This window comes from Thermobia domestica, chromosome 5, assembly GCF_964235325.1.
Source record: "Thermobia domestica chromosome 5, izTheDome1.hap1.1, whole genome shotgun sequence".
Taxonomy (NCBI): Eukaryota; Metazoa; Arthropoda; class Insecta; order Zygentoma; family Lepismatidae; genus Thermobia; species Thermobia domestica.
Genome location: NC_137458.1, coordinates 72,468,920 through 72,492,907, shown reverse-complemented (window position 1 = coordinate 72,492,907; position 23,988 = coordinate 72,468,920).

Genomic DNA, 23,988 nt, shown 5'->3' with positions numbered 1-23,988 from the left:
ATCAAATTTTATACCTTAGACCTTATCAACATAGATAAGGTTCAAACCTTAGATTTTTTAAAATATTACTTTGACGGTGCAACTAAAGGGAGGAGGAAGGGGAGAGACATTTTAAATGATCGAAAATAACCGATATTAGTGACGAATCTATAGTTTTTGGGGTCGCTGAGTTGAACAGTGACACTTCTGGTCCCGTCTAAATCCAAATTCAGCACCGCAACTTGGGGGAGGGGGGAGGGAGGATATATATATATATATATATATATATATATATATATATATATATATATATATATATATATAATGACCGAAAATGACCAATATCAGTGTCGAATCCATGGTTTTCGGGGTCGCTGACATGAACAGTGACGCATTCGATACCATGCCCAGCAACACGGGTAGAGTATATATATATATATATATATATATATATATATATATATATATATATATATATATATTTCCAAATTAACATTTCTCAGATGGGCAAATTTGTATGATAATTTTCTTAAAATTTTAGTAAGATATTGAAATGTGTCGTTGGACATTCGAATACGATTTGTTAAGATTCTGGTATGAAGCGTGGCACTTTAAGGATCAGAGACGTGGATATTGAGTAAAGCTGAAATATCCTAACTGGAAGCATTTGAAATGTGGCGTTGGCGCAGAATGGTGCGCATATCATGAACCGAAAGGAAGAGGAATGAAGACGTACTAAAGGAATCTAATGAAGGACGATAGGTCATGAATATAATAGGAAAATAAGAAACGGCATGCTTAGCCATCTTATTCGGCAGTCTGATTGGATCACTATGTGGACAGATGCAAAGGCAGAAGGAAAACTAGGAAGAGAAAGACCAAGGATAGAATATCTAGATGCAGTTTCGAAAAAGAGACACTATCAAAGTATAAAACAGCTCTCCCAAGGGAGAGAAAAGTTTTAAAATTTCCGTGTTGCTCACCAACCTATGGTTGAGGTGTGAAAGAAGAAGATTGAACATGGCAATTCTGCTTTAAATGTTAATCAATGTTTATATCTAAATATTTTCCGCCTTATGCACAGTCGTTTTGACGTATGATTAGCGCCATACTAAATGTCTGAATACTTCAAGAAACATATGTTAGTCGAACCCTTTAGTATGGCACCAATCATGCGTCAACACGACTCTGCATAAGGCCCTTTATGTTTTCTTCTCTAATAAGATTTTTAAATTGACATCTTATAGTACTTTCACAATTATGCAATTTTAGTTACTAATTCGTTAGTTGCCCGATAGAAATAGCTGAGAGTGCCAAATATCTAGTTTTATCAGCATTTAGTAATAACTTTAGTAATAATAGTTTTAGCATTATTATTAAGCTACGATCATATTTTCCTCTTCTCTAATTTGGCTGTTAAGAAGTTTCATCCCACGCCTTGCCAGCAACAGTATGGGAAGTATCATCAGCGAAAAACTGTACAGGCCCATCTATTTCTAGTTTAATAAATCATTAATTAAATACTAAAAATAGAACTAGTCCTAGGACTGTTCCTTGTGGCACACCATAGTTATACGTTCACTTTGAAAGTTTCCCATTTGAACAGTTCTACTGAAATAGCTGTGGAGCCAAGATAACGCTGTTTTTCGTATTCTTCATTTCTCAAGCTTGTATAACAGAATTTTATGCGATATTGTTTTAAATTACTTTAGCTAGGTCTAAAAATATTGTAATTACCTTTTCATTGTTACCTATGCTTTTATTAACAAATTCTGTTAATTTATATATAGCATCTGATATATTTCTACCACTTCGAAAACCATACTGATTTGTTGAAAAAAAAACATTATTTTGTTCCATAAAATCAACTATTCAATTTTTATATTTTTTTTCAATAGTTTGCCACAATTGCTAAGTAATTAAATTAGTCTATTTTAAATTCATCGGGAAACGTTCCCGTTTCTATAATTAGCTAAAATATGTATATTACAGTGGTTTAAGGATATGTTATTTACATTTCTTTAGTGCATTTACATTTATTTCATCTATTCCAGGTGCGGTTTTCGATTTTAATTTGTTAATGATCTTCTCGATTTCTTGTTCAGTTATGGGAGTAAAGAAAGATTTAACTAGTTACCTTTATTTTAGTTTTAAAGTCTTTTTTATTTAATGTTTTGTCCATTTCATTTTTCATCCAGACTTGTAGTGTTCATTGAGCGTATTTACTAATAACATGGGTTTTGCTCAAATTTTACGAACTTTTTGGATCAAAAGATCAATTATATTTCAATCAAAAATTTTCTTGTAGACCTTATATCTGGAGAACTACATACAGAGTAGCCAAACCCAAACTATCACTTAAGTCAGTATAATGTGCTTATTCCGTGGAAAATACGAAAACTTGAGTTCAGGGACGTTCAAAAATTTTATAGACCCTGATCCAAAAATTCATTAAAAGATCCAATATATTTCAATCAAAAAAATTCTTATAGGCCTTATAACTGGAGAACTACATACAAATGTATGTAGCCAAATCAAAACTATCACTGAACTCAGTATGATGTGCTTATTCCGTAGAAATTACTGAAAGTCGATTTAGGGGCCGTTCAAAAATGTTATGGCCCCTGATCCAAAAAGTAATTATTGGTCAAGATCACAATTTTTTGATGCAGTTTTTGGATCATTCCTAAAATTCTTGGCCAAGATTGCAATCTTCTGATCCATTTTTTGGATCATTCCTAAAATTCTTGTTCTGTGTGTAATTCCATTATTTCTATTTATGTTTTATCAGTCTTATCGATAATATCAGAAACAACTTTCCACAATTTACTTGAATTATTTTTACAGTCAGAAACTTTCTTTCTATAATACTCAATTTTGACTTCTCTTAACCAATTGTGTTACTTTATTTCTATACTTTTTGTAAAAGTCCTTTAATTTTATATTACTTTTGTTTCTTCATAACTAATCGACTAAGTCTCTTCCTCGTATTGAAGTTATTAACCCTCTTTGTTATTCACGGTTTTAGCTTTCTAAATACACCTTTAATGCTTTTTACATGCTTTCCTGTAACATGTTTCTATTTCTTTATTGAAAAGTGATTAATCGACTAATTGGCAAAATAGTATTTTATCTTGATTTGATAGTGTTATTGGTACATTTATAATGATAAGATAATGGTCTGTGATTGATGTTTGGAGTATAGTTGATATACATTTTCCAAATTTCCATCAAAATGATTATATCTAGACATACTGTTATATTTTGCAGTATTATAAGAATTTTGTTCATTTTACAGCAACACTCGTGCCGGAAAGTTAATTTATCATAGTTCTGATGAGGGTAAAAGTAGGGTCGAAATTTGGAGACAAAGCTTACCCAGAAGTATACGTGGAAACAATGGTGTATGCAATGCGGTTTCTGGCTTTTAACCACCCTGTTTAGCAAGACATTATGAAAATAAATATTTAACATATTAAGATTTGTATACAAACACCTGAAATGATATGATCTTAGGAGCTCTGAATAAAATTCTGCATAATATGCCACTACCTAGAAGAAACACTGATCATCTATACAGCAGCGCTATTCAACCTTTTTTTCTTGCGTACCCCTAGACACAGTTCGCCATCCAATTGTGTACCCCTGAAGCTGATTAGAAGAAATTAAATCGAAATGAACTTATTGAACTTAATACACATGTTCTGTTGATTAGAAAGGGGAACATATAGAGACCCAACAAAAGGACAATTAGTATGCCAATCAAATGACTATTTACAGGGGGTAAAGTGCACATCCGAAAAAATAAAATAACTTGGGAAATTTCAAAACATATGAGAGACATCCAGTTCTACTGAGGAGATTTTCGCGTACCCCTACGCGTACCCCTGGTTGCGTGTCGTCACGTTTGGCCTAATCCTCGTTTCACCTAACCAATTATCTGACACTTTTATGACAGATAAATGATAAGATTTGTGTCCACCATTTTAGGTGAAAAAGGGTCCTCGTTTGGCCTAATCCTCGTTACGCCTAAAATGGCGGACAATAAGAAAAAATCGTGGAAATTCAGTTAGAGGGAAATTATAAGAGAAAATTCCCTAGTATATGAAGAATTAAGAAATGCGAAATATATAGACGAGGAGTTAGGATTACTAAAACTCCTTTATGTATTTACTATGACCATGTATATATACGAATATATATATCGACACGTTCTCTATCGATCCAAACGATTTATGGTATGGATTCCAAATCTTAAGAATAGATTTCATCTCAACTTCATTCTTCTATTGAAGGCAGAAATAGTAAGAACTAATACAACTTCCGCTTTTGATATTGATTTCTACGTATTAATAATTGTATCATTCCAAATCTTAAGAATAGAGTTCATCTCAGTTTGAGTCTTCTATTAAAGTAAGAACTAGTCCAACTTCCGGTTTCAATATTGATTCCTAAATATTAAAAATCATAAGAGATAACGAGAAATTGTTTTTGATGAGAATTCAGCTTCCGATAAACAGGTTGCATTTCTCACATTATCACTCTATTGCTGTCAGAAGTTGTAGATATATTTCCGGTTTCAATATTAAATGTGCATAATTTGGAAATCTACAGTAATTTAACAATGCAAAAAGAAATTCACATGTAAGAGAACAAGGTATAAATGTTTTCACAACTTTGCTTACTGTACCGTATACCAGTAAACCGTAGTCCAGACAACCACCCAACTGAATAAGGGGTTCAGCCGGATAGTTAGTAGACAACGTTAGCTTCATCGTATGTACTTCAGAAGCCGATAACCCACGAGGTTACCACTTGTCATTAAACGTCACTGCGGTTAAAAGTCTTACACTGGCAACAAAATGCCGTGACTGGACCATAAAAACGAGTAGCATGGTGCGATGAGTGTCGATTTCAATCTCATAGCGCCGATACTGATCTATAATTTGGTGCGAGTCCAACGAAATCATATCAGGCTGGAATTGTACAAGATAATGGAGACTCCATGTTGATTTAGATTTTTTTTTTCTGTAAGCAATGTTTTGGACCTTTGGTACCTACTATTCACCCGTATTGTATCGAAGTACAAAGATCTCCAGAGTCAACTATATCTATATGTATTTATTTCTGTCATACGAGTGGAAATGGAGTGTACCAGCAGGACAACCACCCTCGTAACAGATCCCGGTTGGCCACCACCTGTTTGGAGGAGCATTCCACTTCTTCCTGCTGAAACAACCACCGAGAAGCCCGGATTCCAATCTCATTGTATATCTCAGAAACTTGTGCTATGGACATTCCCGGTAGTATGTGAAACGAGTGTAATTCCAACTCAAAAGTTGTAACTTCAAAAGTATTAATAAGAATTGGAATATATTTTTCTTCTTTCTTCCTTAGTAACACATTGAGATGTTTGAATTGTGGAATTATCCAAAGAGCAATTTGTGAGCTCAGCGATTTGTCACAAATTACTCATTGCGATCACAGTTGTCCATTGTTAAGTTATGAGCAAATTTACGAATCTTTTGTCAGATCTAGCTCGAAATATTTACAAATTTCATACGAATTATAATTACAATAGAATCACAATAGGATCCCTTATAATGCATTAACAGTTTAAAAAAAGCATTGGAACTTGAATGAAATCCTCTGAAAGATCAGCAAAACCTACAATAAAATAACTTTTGCATCCTCATAAGAAGAAACACACAAACAATATTTCCTTTAACATACCGATTAGTACTACCATTTGACAATATCAAATATTTGGAAACAAACTGCAAACTAAAAGTTACTTTTGAACAACACTCACCTTTAAACAAAATTAATAACAGGTGTAACTTGTTTTTTTCTCATCTCAAATATAGCCACTATACACTCTGTGTGGGCATTACTATTCTCAAAATGGAACGGAAAAATAACTGTACAATTTTCGAAACATTTTTCCGAAAGCAAATAGTCCTATTACAAATTATTTATAGTTATGGGAAAACTAATTTGTATTTCTCCGTTCTTCACATAGTAGGGAATATTTAAAAAAAAATCCCTCCAGTTTTATCTCTACGATTGTTTATAGTCCGCCATTTTAGGCATAACGAGGATTAGGCCAAACGAGTATCCTTATTTCGCCTAAAATGGCGGACATAAATCTTATCTTTTATCTGTCATAAAAGTGTCAGATAATTGGTTAGGCGAAACGAGGATTAGGCCAAACGATGCAACATCCCCGGTTGAATAGCACTGATCTATAGGGGAGAGTAGCCATTGCGAAGCTGCTGTGGATTTTCGCATGTTGTAGAGACCTCGAAGAAACAAGATAGGACATTTGACTAAATATATTGTTAATAACTGACGGACAAGTGGACCACTTTCACATATTAATGTCCTTTACAAGTTCATCCATAGATTAAATATTATTACCGCTCTGTATAGACAAACTATCGTTGACGAAATTGGAAAACGGTAAAAACTAGTGCACAGTAATACGGAGCGAAGGAAATATAAATTTAGAAATGCCTTATGTTCTTCCCTTTCTCTCTCCTTGTGTGTGTGTGTTCTGTTTTGTTCTCACTCCAAACACAGAGATTGTCAACGAATTCTACTGCTTTTCTTTTTGATTAAAATTGGTCAACACGTAGCCCTTTCAGCTGTGTTCGTGCCTTGAACAATAGCTTACTACATTATGTTACGTCCTTCTATAGAGGGATTCAGTTTTTCTTTTTTTATCTCACATTTTCTATCTCCCCTTTCGTATATAATTCTTCGTTTACTATTTCGGAGGTTATTCTTTCGTTTCTAAATTTTCCGTTTGACAAGGATGTCCTCGGAAAACGAAAAGTAAAAAGGTATTGAGTATGTGCCTAACATACATATTGCAGAATTACACAACACATATCGCTGTATATACCATTTTGATTTAGTTTTCTTTGTTTTTATGTGCGTAAAATATAATATATATATGTGGAACTCGTTCGGTTGGTTTGGTTTAAGTATCTCATTTTGCAGCAACTATAGTGTATTGTATCTACGTATTTTTGGGATCTGAACAACATGTCTTTTTCTTTTCTATTAAAAATATGACAGATCATTCATGATTTCTATTTGACACTGTTTCCATTAGACCGATTAATTTCATTTATTTATTTTAATTTTTTATTTTAATGCTACTACATGGTGAATAAAAACGAAATAAGGATATAGGCTCAATTTATCATTTACTCCATGCAGGTTTATGTATTTATTTACTGGAGAAGAAAACTAAACTATAGCCCTATTGTAGTATTCAATAACCTGTGTTAATTATATAAATAAGATACGATATTAACAGAGCTTTCATGATTTCTATTTGATACTGTTTCTATTAGACTGATCAATTTATTTTTTGCTTTAATGCTGCTACATGGTGAATGAAAATGAAATAAGGATATCATTTATCATTTACTTCATACATTTTTATGATTTTTTTTTATTTATTGGAGAAGAAAACGAAAACTACAGCCCTACTGTAATATTCATAACTTGTGTTGATTATATAATTAAAATAGGATATTTGCAGAGCTTTCATGATTTCTATTTGATACTGTTTCCATTGGACAGCTTAATTTCATTTATTAATTTTTTGTTTCATTTTAATCCTGCTACACGGTGAATAAAAACGAAATAAGGATATAATTTATAATTGAATCACTGATTGGAAAAAGGGAATAAGTGCATCAGACCTAAGCTTTCAAAAACGAAACAGAAAAGTCCCGAAGTGTTGTTTGTAGTTGTTTCACTGCAATTAGTTAGAAAAGCTTAAAAATGGGGGAAAAAATCCCTTTTTCTAATCAATTAGAGTTGGACGCAATTGTAATTGTGTGTAGGGTATGTAATGTGCAATTTATGATAGAAAGCTATGAAAATGTACATGTTGAATGCAATGTTATATATTAATCTTCGATATTTGTATCCGAACTATCACACGTGTTAGGCTTTGAACACTTTTATTGTCACCGTTCATTTTTCTGTACAGCACATGGTATTCGTACAGCAAGAAAAGTAATACAATAGATATCTGAACAAAATACGTATCAAAATACATTGTTTACTTATTTTTTATTTATTTATTTATTTATTGTCTTCAACAGAGAATATATTCTCCAATTACAGAAGACCTGTACAATATTTTTTTACAAGTTTACTATTGTAATAGATTTAAAAGAAAAAGAATAAAAAAGTAATAAGAATATAGATAAATATATAGAATTAATATCTAACAAACTACTTAAAACTGAAATAGCTACAGTAGCAAAAATACATGAAATTAATACTCTTATACATAAACATGTAAATATGCTTTTAGGAATTCATAAAACATTTTGTCGCAACAATTCACAATAGGTTCGAAATGACATATTGAAATCTAAATACGGCAATTTCTGTGATATAATATTATATGTTTTGCACAATCGGATCAATTGTGAACTGCCGTAATGCTCCATTCTAGGTGTATCATATAATAATAAGCACCTCTGTCGAGTGTTTGCTATTTTTGTGTTAAATTTTAATAGTCCCAGAAACGAACTGTTATCGTATATACCTTTAACCAGTTTGTATAAAAATATTTGTTCATTTAGTTTTTGTCTATTAGATAATTTAGTATACTCAAATTCATTTAGCAAATGCTGATATGATATTCTATATCTTGTAGCTGAGATGTGGTATTTCTGGAAATACAAATAACGTAGAAAACGTTTCTGAACTGCTTCTATTTTATTGGAATGGGAGAATGTAGAAGTTTTCCATATTAAGGATCCGTATTCCAACTTACTTCTTACTAGACTATTAAATAAAACTTTACTAGAATCAATAGTTCTAAAGTTTGCAGCGTTTCTGATAATAAAACCTAATTGTTTGTATGCACATTTCACAGTTAGAATGGATTTACATAGAGTCCTAGCCGTCTGCATCTTCGTCTTCCACAGTTTATTGTTCAGTAGTCTTTCATGAACAAATCATCCTATAAAACTGTTTGTATGGGTCAGGTATTTATTTGATGATTTGTGAAATATCGTTCTTCTGATTGATCGGGACATGCCCATCGTATGCCTTCAATGTTGGCAGTGGAGCGTTTGTGACATTACTTTTCAGTAATCGATAAATATAAGCTCTTAATCCATTGATAAACTCATGAGCTTGCACATAACCTGGAGATTCTGCTTTATAAACAAAGTGTCTGTATTTACTTATTTGGAATTTCACATTTTTGTCCACAATGCTACCTGGAGTTTTCTTGTAAAACGGTTGCCACCAATGTTTAAAATCATTCTTCATTGACAATCTCGTAAGCCTCAAATGGAGTATCAGTCTTTCTTGCATTCGCGATCATATGGTTCTACTGTGCTGGTAAATAAATGCGATTGTGTCGTTTGAGTTCTCGTTTGATTGCAGCGAAATTTCGGTCACATAGTACAAAACTGTGACCTCTGACAGACATTGCTGTATAGTTGTAAAATGTTTTAAGACGGTCAGGATGGAAAGCATTCTTGCCATTTTAATTGCAGTTTTGACCACCACTTGTATCACTGAAAACATGTAAATCTGTCACTGATTGGGCCAAAAAGTTCTCTATATATTGTGCAATGCGAAGGCAGCGAAGTATCGTAATTAGGGATGTAAAAAACCTGGGTATTTATTTTAGCAGGTAAATACCCTGGGTAAATGCCCGGGTATTTACCCAAAATGGGTATTTTAGTGGGTTTTTTATGTTTCAATTATCCATAAATAGATTTTATCATTGTCAATGAAAAATATAATGGTCATTTGTATCACCTGCAACAGGAATACTAAATAACCACCTAACTAATCATTTTTTCAAGTAATTAAAAAATGAATTTGATATTTAATAAGTAACACAGTACGGATTTCTTAGCTAATCACCATTATGTTTCTATCTACTTACACTAAGTTTCCTTCTATTACCCTTGGGGCAAAATATTTGTCCATTCTACCCCGTGAATTCTTACCTTAATGTGCCCCTAAGGAGTCCAATCTGCTACGCGGTAGAATTCGATAGTGGACCAAACCAACACGAAAATATAAAATTGATGACAGAACATAACGATGACTAAAGAAAGTGAAGTCAGCTGTCACCAAACCAATCATACACTACTATTAAGTATTCTGCCTGCCAACAGCTCCTAGTATCAGTGACACTGAATTTAAGTTCTTCCTTAGGTTCGCGTCTGATGAAACTGCTTTCTCCATTTTTTCTGGCACATCTTTTATCTTCCAATATCTTTTCCAGTTTTTCAAATCACCAATGGACACACTAACTAAACTATTTAAATAACATCAAGATCTCTATTACGAAGATAAACACTTTTGTGTTTAGAAAATATATTAATAGCGGAAAATGAATTATTAATAATTAATTTCCTATTTTGAGGATCTAAAGTTTACTACAATTTTATTACACATAGGGCCTATTTATTTTTAACATTACCTTAAAAAATTGAATAATGCAGATGAAAACAACTTTTTTGATCATTAAAAACAACTGGGATTTCAAATACAGCTGGTTACTTTCTTCAAGCAAAATAATGTTATTTTTGGTATTTTATCAATAGGCAATGAGATGTACTGAATTGTCAATTATGCAAAGAATTGAACCAATAAGTGTCTTATGTTTTACTCCTGGTTTATTGAACTAATAAATTCAATCTGTTTAAGAAATTACAGTGTAACAACTAAGTTGTTGATATAGTTATGTCAAAGTAAAGAAACTCGACTTTAGTAAGTAATAACTTAGAAAATACTTAGAAACTAAACAAATTACACATTTACCGAATTTACGAAAGTTGCAGAATAATGAAAGTAAATAAATTTAATAAGTTGGTCAATCAAATTATTTACTAAATTTGCCGTTGAAAGAAAAGTATCCCTAAAATAAGGAATAACACTTCGTAAAACACTTAAATAACTAATTCCTAATTTAAATGACTAACTCCTGATTTTTAGTGTTCACCAAATGGAGTTTATCACTAACACTAATGCTTTGTGAAAATATTTATTGGAGTAGCATATTTAAAATATTAATATGATAAATAAGCTGTATAGTAACTCAGTGAAGGTAATATCTATACTTTAAATTATTCAGTATAGAACAGCAACTAACCTCTATCATATTTGGAGCACTATAAACGACCACAAATTTTACCGTCCAACTCAGAAACAATCGTAAGATCAGAGTCGAAATCATCAGACAATTCGGAATCATCGCAGACTTTACATTTAAAACTGGGGCTGTCTCCCACAGATTCAACAAATAGGGTTTATATAGATTTCTATGCTTGGACAACCTAAAACTTGAAGTTATACTACAATTTCTTAATTTTTTAAGTCTCGGTGAAACTAAAGTTTAAAAGCCGCTCAAACCATGGTGAAGAAAGGACATAGATGAATAAGTATAGTAAAATGGCCCCAGGTCAATCTTGAGACGATAAGTGAGTCCCCCTGTAGGTACTCCCAGAAGACACTAATCTCTCATGCTTCAACTCTGACTGATTCTTAACTCTCATTTTTTCGTGAGCAATGGCGTAAAATCGGAAAAGTAGTGGAATTATTTCTCAAGATTGGCTTGATCGATGTTGTTCAAACTCAGATGTATGTATAGGTGTACACGAAGGCTTCATTTGAAAAATGAATCAGCTAACCCCCACAATTTGCCTCTTTCAAAAAATTCCATCCAATATTTTGATCTCTTTACCTATGAAGTTCTTCGAGACAAAAATATGAAAAAATAGGTTTTAGATGTTACTTTAACCCCAGAATAACATAATATCCATAATTGTACCGCGGGTGCGTCATGGTCAAAACTGCCTGCAAACCTGCACCACACCTGAACAGGGTCAATTGGTTATTATTAAGCATTTTTTTAAATGAATGAATGAGAAATCACGCTCGAAAGACCCCAAAATCGCAAAGACTCGATTTGGTGGCCTGTGGCACCCCATCCTCATTTTGAGTCAAAGTGAAACTGTTGGTATTGGTGTCTATTTCGTATGAATCTAACATCCTGAACATGAATATGAGGTTCAAGTTGCCATTTGTTCCTCGTAAGTACCCCATGTGATGGTATCTGAAGCTTCAATGTAAGCTGTCTATCATAAAATGAATGTTATCTACCAGGTATATTTATGGTGCCCAATCGAGGTAAAAGCACCTCAACTGGGAAGAGAATAAACATCAACAACATTGCTCAGTGTAATGTAATGTAATCTTTGTTGTGGTATTCGTCGTGGTATAGAACCGTTTGCATTACATTTTCTTACATTTCTTAGATGAAATGTTACTTTCATTCAAGTCTCAATTTCATTCTAATGTTTTATTACATTATATTGTTGTTGATGGTTTTTCTCTTCCCAGCTGAGGTGTTATCACTTCGATTGAACATTGCCCTGTAGGTATACGTAACATTAATTTTTTTATATATGACAGCTCACATTCAAGCTTTAGGCACACTCAAATGCATGCCTTACCAATGGAGCGAGGGGTTCATGAACCCACTTCTACTTGTAGGGTTCTGCTGCAAGGTAAACCAGTAGCCATTGAGAAAGAAATGCAATTGAATTCTGTTCTTAACATTCCTTCTGACAATGCAGATTTTTTTGTTTGTTTGTTTGTTAGGGCAGAAAAGCAAAAGTCAGACTTCAATTGGTTCGACGAACACCCCCTTGGTACCGTAAGGGTTAATATCCACCTTACTAAATTAAGATATACTAAACTGTTTGCAGCTTACGTTTGTGACTGCATCCATGTGGTTCACAAATGGTGACAAAGTACCCAATGATTTACTTGAATAAGAACTAGTAGCTGTATTTGCACATTAACCCATCGATAGATGAGCAGGGCTTTCTCTTAACACTGAACAATCAGGATTGTCAATTTCTAATAATTCAGCCAATTCTTTCGCAGATGATGTACTTGTAACGGTATCCGAAAAAAGTACTGTAGAATGTTGTTACTTCAAGCCGTTTCACTTGAGCTGGACACTTAAAACACTTTTTCAAATAATTTGTCATTTTATTGACATTCGTATGTTTATATTCTTTATTACAGAACTTGCAAACAACACCTTTGTTTTTGGTTTTAAGAACTGCCATGCACCATGGCACGACTTTTCCATGTTATATTTCTAGTCTTTCAAAACACTTTTGAGATGACAGTGAAGTAATATAGCTTAGACAGAAATTAATGCAATGCCAACTTGCAGAACAGTTAGAACACAGCACAAGACTAGTATTGAAGTTAAAGACCAATGCGCAACCAACTGCAACGATTATCTTTCTTTTTTGATATTCAAATCAGTACTATGATGCTGTCATGTCTTGCACTTCTGCAACAATACAAACTACTGCAAAATCTCTATAAAACAAATGAATGTTATGCATTTTAATGTAAAATATAAGTATGTAATATTTTAATACCTTCAGTAACTGCTAAAATACAGAAAAACGTCACAAGCAAGGGTGCCGATCATGGGGGGCCCGGGCCCAAAGCTCGTGTGGGCCCCCTGTATTTTTATGAATATGTAGTCCTATTTTTATATGTATTTTTTCTTGTTATATGTATTTTTTATGAATAGGCCCCCCAAAGTTACAGAGAAATAGGCACCCTTGGTCACCAGTACGGTTAACAATTCTCAAAACTTCATATAATTGAATTTTCGTAAAATACCCATTTTTTGGGTAGGTAAATACAAAAAGGGTAAATACCTGGGTAAATACCCACTTTTTATTTACCTACCTACTGGATATTTACCCGTCCCACATCTCTAATCGTAATGACAGCAGGGAGCTCTAGCGGCTGTCTACTTACACACAGTCTTACAGTTGTGGTGGTGTCCTGTAGTGACTGGAAGAAGGTAATAAGAAACGTAGTTATCCCCTTATTCCGATCAGCGAGAAATTTCGTCTTCTACATTGGTCATATGGAGCTGCTTAAATATTCCTGTTTTCTACTCAACGATGTAACTATCTTAAAGAAACACATCTGCTATTTCAGTTTAAAATCGTGAATAAAATGTACTTATTCCCTTTTTCCAATCACTGGTTCAACTTACTTCATGGAGTTGTATATATTTTACTTATTCATTGGAGGAGGAAACTAAAACTACAACCTCTATTGAGTATGCAATAACTTGTATTCATTATATAAATAATATACGATATTTATATAACATAGTGGAGTATTCAAAAATGGCCAAAGACGATTCAGTTGACCAAAATGATATGGATGGGTGTAAATCCTCATTCGATGTTTACGAGAAAATCAAGAAGAACATTTATTTTTCTTTCGATTGAAAACCTATGTTTTTCTTTCGTTTGTATTTGTAAACTTAAAAACTTACAAATACGATAACGACGCCATCTATCATATAATGACACTAGTACTAAAAGATATCCCCACGGTTTGGTTAATGAGATATTAGACATTCGTCATGATTAACTTTTAAATTTTAATCTACATATATAAATAAAAATAAGTTACTATGCTTGTGACTTAATAACTCTTGAACCATCCAACCGATCTCTATCAAATTTTCAACATAGATGACGTTCGGCCCTGGCACGGTTTTTATTATGTTTCTTTGAGGGTGAAAACTTAGAGGAGGGGGAGGAGATATATAAAAATGATCGAAAATGGCCGATATTGGTGTCGAACCCTAACAGCACAATTACATAGCAGGCATATGCCTATCATGCTTCCTCAGATACATGGGAATGTGTCCAGTATGTGCCTTATGTACCTCTGAGAGAGAAATCACATGGATGGCAAGCGATAGTCTTAGTCTATGTCCGTCTCTAGGCACATGCCTGACATGTACCTGAGGAACGTGCCTAGTATGTTCTAGGTATGTTCCCCATGCCAAAGCGTCAATGAACCACAAAATTACTCCCCCAAAATATGTTTACATTAAGTTGAGTCTAAACAACACTTTAAACAAGTAAAAAAAAAAAATGTAGGGTTACCCTAAAGTGGGCGCGAACCATCAGCCTTTGGATTGCTAGCCGCGTGCTCTTCCGACTTGGCTACAGACTTGGTACTTGAAACTGTACTTGATATCTGAAACAATATGTACCTAAAGGACGTACCTAGAACATGACAAGATATATGTCCCAAGTGATGACATAAAAACAAATGACTGTTAGAGTGCGAAACTGAGTTAGGTATATAAATGCTATGTTTGTGGTACATAGTTGCAAATATCAATTAGGTGTAACAAGTACCTAAAACTGTAGGTAGCTGAAGTACATACTTAGCACATGAATATCATATGTACCAAGTATCGGGTACTTAAAAAGTAGCCGAAACATCTAAATGGCACATGCCTAGCACATCTTGTGCTGTTAGGGAATCTATAGTTTTCGGGGTCGTTGAGATTGAACTCTTCCAATGCCGTTTAAATCCAATTGAGTTGAGTTAGTATAACGTTCCTTTCAGTAGTGAGACTATAGGAGACGAGACCTACTGATTAACGTGGAATCCGAACCACATAAACTCCCGCCGGGAATCGAACTCGCGTCTCCCAGGCCAAAGGCGCGTATGGTAACCGCTTAGCCACAAAGGAGCTCTCTGTTTAAATCCAAATTCGGCCCAGAATAGTAATATTTAATTTTTACTAGATGAACCTGCGCTCTCTACACAGCGCATCATTCGCATATGAGCAGAAATCTCCTTCTCATTCCTCACAACATACAATGTCCCTTTACAGACACAAGTGAAAGACGTATTGGTTAAAAGCAGCCAAGGGGTATCATAAAGGGGAGACTTTTTTTCGATTATTTTTTCTCAATATCTCGCACCGTTTGCAAGATTTGAACCTATTTCCGGTTGGAGTTTCTAATTCATGTATGACCAGTTTCTTTCTTCTTGCATGCAGTATGTAATAAGCAAATACATTACATATACAATTAATTATAATGTCAGTTATACGGGGTGTTCATTGGGCAAAATACTCCAAAAATAAAGGTTTATCTTAGATTGGAGAAATGGTTATCCTTCCTTTTCCTTATTGTTTGGCCATGAAACAAACGCCTGAGACATATAAGCCCCTATGTACAACAATGTGGTGTTGGAATATATAATGAGTAGGATGTGATGCTTTAGTTTTTTTTTTTTAATTTCACCACTTCCAATGTACCCGTAAAAATGTAATAAAGAAATAGTGGCCATGTTTTTTTTTTTAAAAAAATATTCAATTAGAACTGGACAATCTACATGAAATTTGCAATCGATCAGTGAAAACGTCATCTTTCTAGAGCCTGTAGTTTCCGATATCTCATTGTCGAAATGATTGACCACAAACATATAAATGTCCACAACATATAGTTTAAAAGAACTCGGAAGATTACAGCACAATTCACGTGCATTGATTTTAGAGAAGGCTTATTAAAATACAAAGGCTTGGAACAATGATTTTAAAACATAAGCTTTATGAAAAAGATGTACTGTATTTAACTAATTTATTTAAAGTACACATACTTAAAATGTTATGTTTGTCTCTGTTAAACGTGATATCACACATAACCGTAAATTAAAGATTTGAAAGCCAAAGTTATAGGTTGGAGCTCAGTCGCTTTTAATTGCTATTGTAGCATTTTAATATATTATTTTTATTTATATAGATTACTTACTATTTTCTGATCTTTTATTATATTTTCTTTATTTCTGTCGCTGTGAGAGCGCTTCAGTAATAGTAAAAAATGACTGACTAACGGAACATATTACTAATTTTTTGTTATTTTTATCCAGCAAAGCGGCTAATTGACGCTAATTATTGTTTAATTATAGAATGAGACATATGACTGCCCATATCCAGCCCGATTTCATAGAAGGAGTCAAAAGTGAATAAGGAGGGCGCAATGGCAAGATGTCAAGGGACACAATAAAATTGTTTATTTATTTATGGAAACTGTAACAGAGCTCAGCTCCTTTTATGAAAGATGTGCTAACTGACAAATATTATGGTACGTAGTTAAATCATGGCTTAGATGATTAGTCATTAACATATAAACATTGAGAAAAATGGATGGTTTTGCGTGATATTTACACTGAATAAAAACTTCGTGACTTTTTTTTTTTCATAACTTTTTGCCTCTAACTTATACGCGTATTAAACGTGATACTTCTATCATACATTATTCCTAAATCTTTGACAGTCTCCGGAGATGAAACTATGATATTGTTTATTTTGTATGGATAGTGAATTGAAGTTTCATGATATGTGGGAAATATTTTATTGCATTAACTAGTATTAATATTAAATGTGTCGGCAAAGATCATCCAACAATTGCACTTTAAACCACCTTAAAGTAATCTGTAGCTATATGTTGTTTTCACTGATAGATGTATACTATGTGATCAAAAGTATCCGGACACCCACAAAAACATACGTTTTTCATTTTAGGTGCATTGTGCTGCCACCTACTGCCAGGTACTCATTATCAGCGACCTCAGTAGTCATTAGGCATCGTGAGAAAGCAGAATGGGGTGCTCCGTGGAACTCACAGACTTCGAACGTGGTCAGATGATTGGGTGTCACTTGTGTCAGAAGTCTGTACGCGAGATTTCCACACTCCTAAACATCCCTAGGTCCACTGTGTCTGATGTGGTAGTGAAGTGGAAACGTGAAGGGACACGTGTACAGTACAAAAGCGTACAGGCTGACCTCGTCTGTTGACTGACAGAGACCGCCGACAATTGAAGACGGTCGTAAAGTGTAATAGGCAGATACCTATCCAGACCATCACACAGGAATACCAAACTACATCAGGATCCACTCCAAGTACTATGACAGTTAGGTGTGAGGTGAGAAAACTTGGATTTCATGGTCAAGCGGCTGCTTATAAGCTACACATCACGCAGGCAAATGGCAAACGATGCCTCGCTTGGTATAAGGAGAGTAAACATTGGACAATTGAACAGTGGATAAACGTTGTGTGGAATGACGAATCACGGTACACAATGTGGTGACCCGATGGCAGGGTGTGGGTATGGCGAATGCTCGGTGAACGTCATCTGTCAGCGTGTGTAGTGAAAACAGTAAAATTCGGAGGTGGTGGTGTTATGGTATGGTCGTGTTTTTTTTTTTTTTTTTTTTTTTTGAGCGGGCTTGCACCCCTTCTTGTTTCGCATGGCACTCTCACGGCGCAGGCCTACATTGATGTTTTAAGGACCTTCTTGCTTCCCACTGTTGAAGAGCAATTCGGGGATGGCGATTGCATCTTTCAACACGATCGAGCCCCTGTTCATACTGCACGGCCTGTGGCAGAGTGGTTACATGACCATAATATCCCTGTAATGGACTGGTCTGCACAGAGCCCTGACTTGAATCTTATAGAATACCTTTGGGATGTTTTGGACTTCGTGCCAGCTTCACCGACCTACAAAGATACCTCTCCTCAGTTCAGCACTCCGTGAAGAATGGGCTGCCATTCCCCAAGAAACCTTCCAACACCTGATTGAAAGTATGCCTGCGAGAGTGGAAGCTGTCATCAAGGCTAAGGATCGGCTAACACCATATTGAATTCCAGCAGTACCGACGGAGAGCGCCACGAACTTGTAAGTCATTTTGAGCCAGGTGTCCGGATACTTTTGATCACACAGTGTATTTTAAGGTTATCTGGCAGGATCTCAGAGAAGTGAATAATAAGAATCCTGACTGGGTGCGGTAAATAATGTTCACGGATTGAAGTTTCCGCAACCGTAGGAAGAGATCTATCACATTAGTGACAACAGAGCTGCGAATGCACATGTGTGTAGAGCGATTGGAGCAAGTTTCAATACGCTCCAGTCCAACCAACAGTCAAGAAATGACGTTTAAAGTGCTACATACTACCTAGTGCGAAATAAATCGCTTGTATTTTCAACATAGAGCATACAACTGTTGTAACTGGAAAACTGGAAAAATTAGCCAGGAAAACTCATGGTTTGTTACAGAATGCTTACGGATATTGTCTAGACTCTGTATAAGTAGATTTGACTGGTGCAAACAATTCTAGTAATAGACGACAGTTTAGCGTGACTCAGTCCAGTAAAGTGAACACCAACTTAGGTTTGCATGTAGATGTAATGAGTCAAGTCTTTGTCGATATCAAAGGTCTCGTTCAACATATATTTGTTCCAGAACGCCATATGAAGCGACTCATCCAGTGGGTGACCCGTACCAAGACATAATCAACTCCAACAATTGGAATCTATACTACAATGACCCATCACACAACTGTAATTATATAATTTTTTCTAAGCCAAAAATACAGGTCACTATCATGAGAGCTTTAGTTTCAGCGAACTACTTCCTGTGCCCGAAGTTGACACACACATTAAAGGCAACAGGTTTGACGAAATGGAGGCCATAAAGTGACCGTTACGTAGGAACCGAAGGACATCCAAGAGGATTCAAATTAAACCGGTAAGTTATGGATGGTATATGTATTGTAAACTAAGATTAACTATTAAAATAATGTTCAAGAGAACATTCGTTCATAGTTGGTACTGCACTAAGCAAATTAAATAAAGTACACTTTAACTAACAGTGTTTACACAAGCTGTTGCATTTATTTTCAGTTACACTACTGATTCTAGAACAGCTTCCAGTCCTTGTACCAGCGCATGCAACGAACAAAGTTGTGCCTTGAGAGCAGAATTGTCAGGTGTTCAGATTTACCTGAAGATCTACAGATTTTTCATAGCAATACAGAAAAGAATTTTTGGTGTGACCTACAGAAATTAAGAATTTTTTGAAATTTTTAAATTGACATTTACATTGTTCAATACATAATGTGTAAGTTCACTCAAATCTATAATATGAAAATGAAAGTGACTATGTTTGTGACTTTATAATTCTTGAACCACTCGACCAATCTCGATCAAATTTTCAACATAGATCAGATCCGGGCATGGGATGACTTTTATCACTTCACTTTGACGGTACAACGTAGAGGAAGGGAAGATGGAGACATATAAAAATAAATAAAACTTAATACTCTTGAACCACGAGACCGATCTCGATCAAATTTGCTACATAGATGAGGTTCGGGCCTGGAATGTTTCTTATAATTTTACCTTGATGGTGCAAGTTAAGGAAGAGGAAGGGGAAGACATTTAAAAGTGATCAAAATTGGTTGATATTAGTGTCGAAGCCATAGTTTTCGGGGTCGCTGAGATGAAGAGTGACACTTCCGATGACATTTAAATCCAAATTCAGGCCCGCAACTTGGGGGAGGAGGAGTGGAAATATAGAACAGTGATTGAAAATGACCGGCATTAGTGTTGAATCCATAGTTTTCGGGGTCGCTGAGGCGAACAGTTCCGATGCAGTTCCCACGTTCAACCGTTTAAGTCCAAAATGAAACGTATTCTCTGCGTGCGAAGAACGGGTATTCTGTTAGTCCTTGCTAAAATAAGAAACAAGCTAAAAGAAAAAAAACGTAACGTTATTATTATTATTATTATTATTATTATTATTATTATTATTATTATTATTATTATTATTATTATTATTATTATTATTATTATTATTATACCTTTGTCGTCTTTTTCGTCTTATTGCCGACCTCATGTTTGTGTTGGTTGAGGCGTCAAGCTAGCAACTCAAGGGTCCTGACTTCGAATCCCGGTTGGGGTATGGTTGTGGATTTTAAACAGCGCTAGAGGACACTCAACACGGGCCAAAGTCCTTCGTTACTTAACAGGCCCAAAAATATAGCATATTTGTTGTCTTATTATTATTATTACTTTTACTCATCATACTGCTCATATTAATAATGTTAATCATATTATTATTATTATTATTATTAATAATAATAATAATAATAATAATAGTAGTATTAATAATAATCATGCTAATAACATTAATAATAAGTATAGACAGCCATTTTTGCATTGTGGCTTCAGCGTGTCCCTTTTCTACACCGGGTAAACGTATTCGTTTGGAACTAACGGTCGTTTATCGTGTTCCATTTGACATCGATTCGCATCAATGACGTACTAGAGATCACAATCACCAACGACTATTATGATCTTAAGTTTGCAATATTTTCTCCGTGAGAAAACACGTCCCAGTGTATCACATTCTGGCGTGTATGGCCATAGTACATAACTTTCAGGGGTTATGGGAGAACGATCATTCTATTTCCGGTTCGACGACGTTGCGAATCGTAAGAGTAAGCATATCTCCATCTTTCAATATGTCCTTTCACTTGTGCAAATTTCAATGCGATACTCGTCGAGAAGTTGGATAGCTTTCCTTGTTAGTGAATCATCTTCAAAACCTTCCAAGGTTTCGGGCCACATTATCTTCGTTAGAGTGTTCAATAAAAGAAAAAGCTTACAGAAATAAGTACAACAATCATTACAGATATTTTTATTCTCTTAAAAAATACGGATTGCTATAGATATTACATTAGATATACAAAAATTTTGGCTTTCCGACCTGCCAATGCTGATAGAGAGGAGAGTTTGACCACGTAGAAAGCTGAAGGGGCATCACCTTCCTACAAGTCATATTTTTCACTTTACGAAATCAGTCCGGGAACTTTATTACCACACTGTGAAATGAAAATGAAATGAAATTTTTGAGTTTTACGTCCCGCGGTTATGCCGGTTAGGCTAAAGGAGACGGTGACGATGAGTAATGAATGAAATGGTGGAATGAAGAAAGTGGGAGGAAACGGGAGAACCCCGAGAAAACCCACGCACACGGTGTTTGTCCACCACAAAGTTCACTTGGCGGGAGCAGGGTTTGAACTTGAGACTCCTAGCACCAGAGGTGAACGCTCTACCACTGAGCCACCGCGGCCCCCTATTGCCACACTGTGTACGATCAAATGGTGAGATTTCGTTTCTTTAACGATGGACCTTTGGTTTTTTAAGCCCCATTCCTTAACTGTGATATTTTGTTTCGGTTATTTAACACAGAAGTTGATATATATTGGCAGGATAGAGAAATGTCCGCTGAAATTAATTTCCAGTTCAAGTATAAAGGAGGTGGCGGGAATAAATCAGAAACTTATTTTTTTCTTTAAAAGAAAACCCGCAGCAGCCGGTACTAGAGTCTATAAAGACAATTTCATTTATCTCTTCAATTAACAACTTACAATTAGGTCACAGGAAATAATTTATAATGTATTCCTGCATGTCCTTCGAGAACTTGAATTCTCTTTAAATACAACTCACTGCACAAGGTCACGGTGACAGGCATCGGGTACACTACGCAATATTGCCATCTCTTATGAATGCTTTCCGCTTCGTTTTAATTACCTGTATTTGTCCGTAGGAAGATGTGGTAAAGTTTTCGAGGTTTTATAATTCCAGAGTTGGCGATCAGCAATATTTTTATGTTAATTGAAATATTACTCAGGTAAGTAGGATAGAGCATTCTTGCTGTAAAACAATAAAAATAATGTAAAAATAAAAATAATAAAAATAATTCGTGTGTGTAACAAAGTACAAACTTCATAAAGTCAAATTCAAAACGTTACGGATCCATATATGAATTCGTGATTTATACACGTAGTTCTTTCTTCTGGAAAATAACTGTTAGTATCTAATGAATTCTTTCTTATGGAAGGATCTATGTTCCTGAGTGTTCTGGATGCGGATTCACTTTAGGAAGATTTAACCATGATCGATATAAATGATGCGTCCGGACATACGCCATAAAAATAAGCGAGAAAAGCACAAACCAACCTGTGCTAGGTGGCGTAATGGGACTAGCGTGTTGTTAGGCCCTTACTGAAACGGTCTATCGCTGTTAGTAAAGCCGATCAGACGTTGGAAATTGATACATTGTGGTGGCCTGGTGTGCTATTGTTTCTACATACTCCCGTGTTATTAGTATATATTGCAACACGGTATGCAGTGGGAGAATATAACCTACCGGTGGAGGTGAGGCTTCGGCTATTCTCGTAAATGGGCAAGTCATGCCCTTGGATCCGGGAGATAAGACTGTGTGGTACTCCAACACGTATGAAAGAGGGATAGTGGTGTGCCCAGAGGGGCGATGCACGCCCTACCGGGAGGATGATGTAGGTATTGCCTTCAAAGAGCATTTCGTGCGTGCTCTTGGGTTCGGGATCGGTTCCCTAGTATCCTAACGCTTACTCGTACCTCAAAAGTGTTGAGGTAGTGATGACTATGCCTAGGGAATAGGATTCACGATCCTACCAGGGTTGCCGCCGCTCCCAAATGGCCATTGTCTTTAAAGGTAGACAATCTACATCAGTTATTGGGTCTGGTAATGTACGATGTACCTCTACCTTAATTAAGGTTCCGTATTACTTGAACGGCCCTACCGAAGGAGGGTGTGGTGAACCCTCCCAATGGTGGCATACACGCACCATTGGTTTCGGAATGTACCGGTACCTTATCTACGACGTGTACGTGGTTCCTAAACACGTAAAAGATAGGTATTATTTGGGCGACCGTACCAATTGAGACACGGCTCCCAAATGAACATGTCTGCCTGACAAACGATCTACATCAGTCATTGGCTCTGGTAACGCACGGTATCTCTACCGTAATTAGAGGAAGTCCCGTATTGCTTGGACGATCCTACCGGGAGGAGAGTGTCAGATTCCTGCATTCAAGGGACTGAACGGGGACTGGGGAAAAGTGCCAATTCCAGATATCTGGGTAACTGTTTCTGACCCCACTGAAAGGGAGGAAGCTCTGTGGGATAAGAGCTGGCATCAAACTCAAAGGGTGACTTAACACGTATCATAGGATACGGGATGAGATACAAAAACATCTCGACGTGTGCGTGGTACCCCTGTGCGCGAAGCTTATTGCCGTTGAATGGACAGAGGTGAGAGGTAGGCAGGCCCAGGATTAAACAAGCCCCCTCGGGCATGCCTGGGGCTCCCGGATCGGGTTGGACTCTGCCGGGCTTTGTCATACCGTTGGATTTGATAGCTCATGAAAGCTTATCCCAGAAATCTGAATAACGGCAAGCATGGGCGGGAGGTG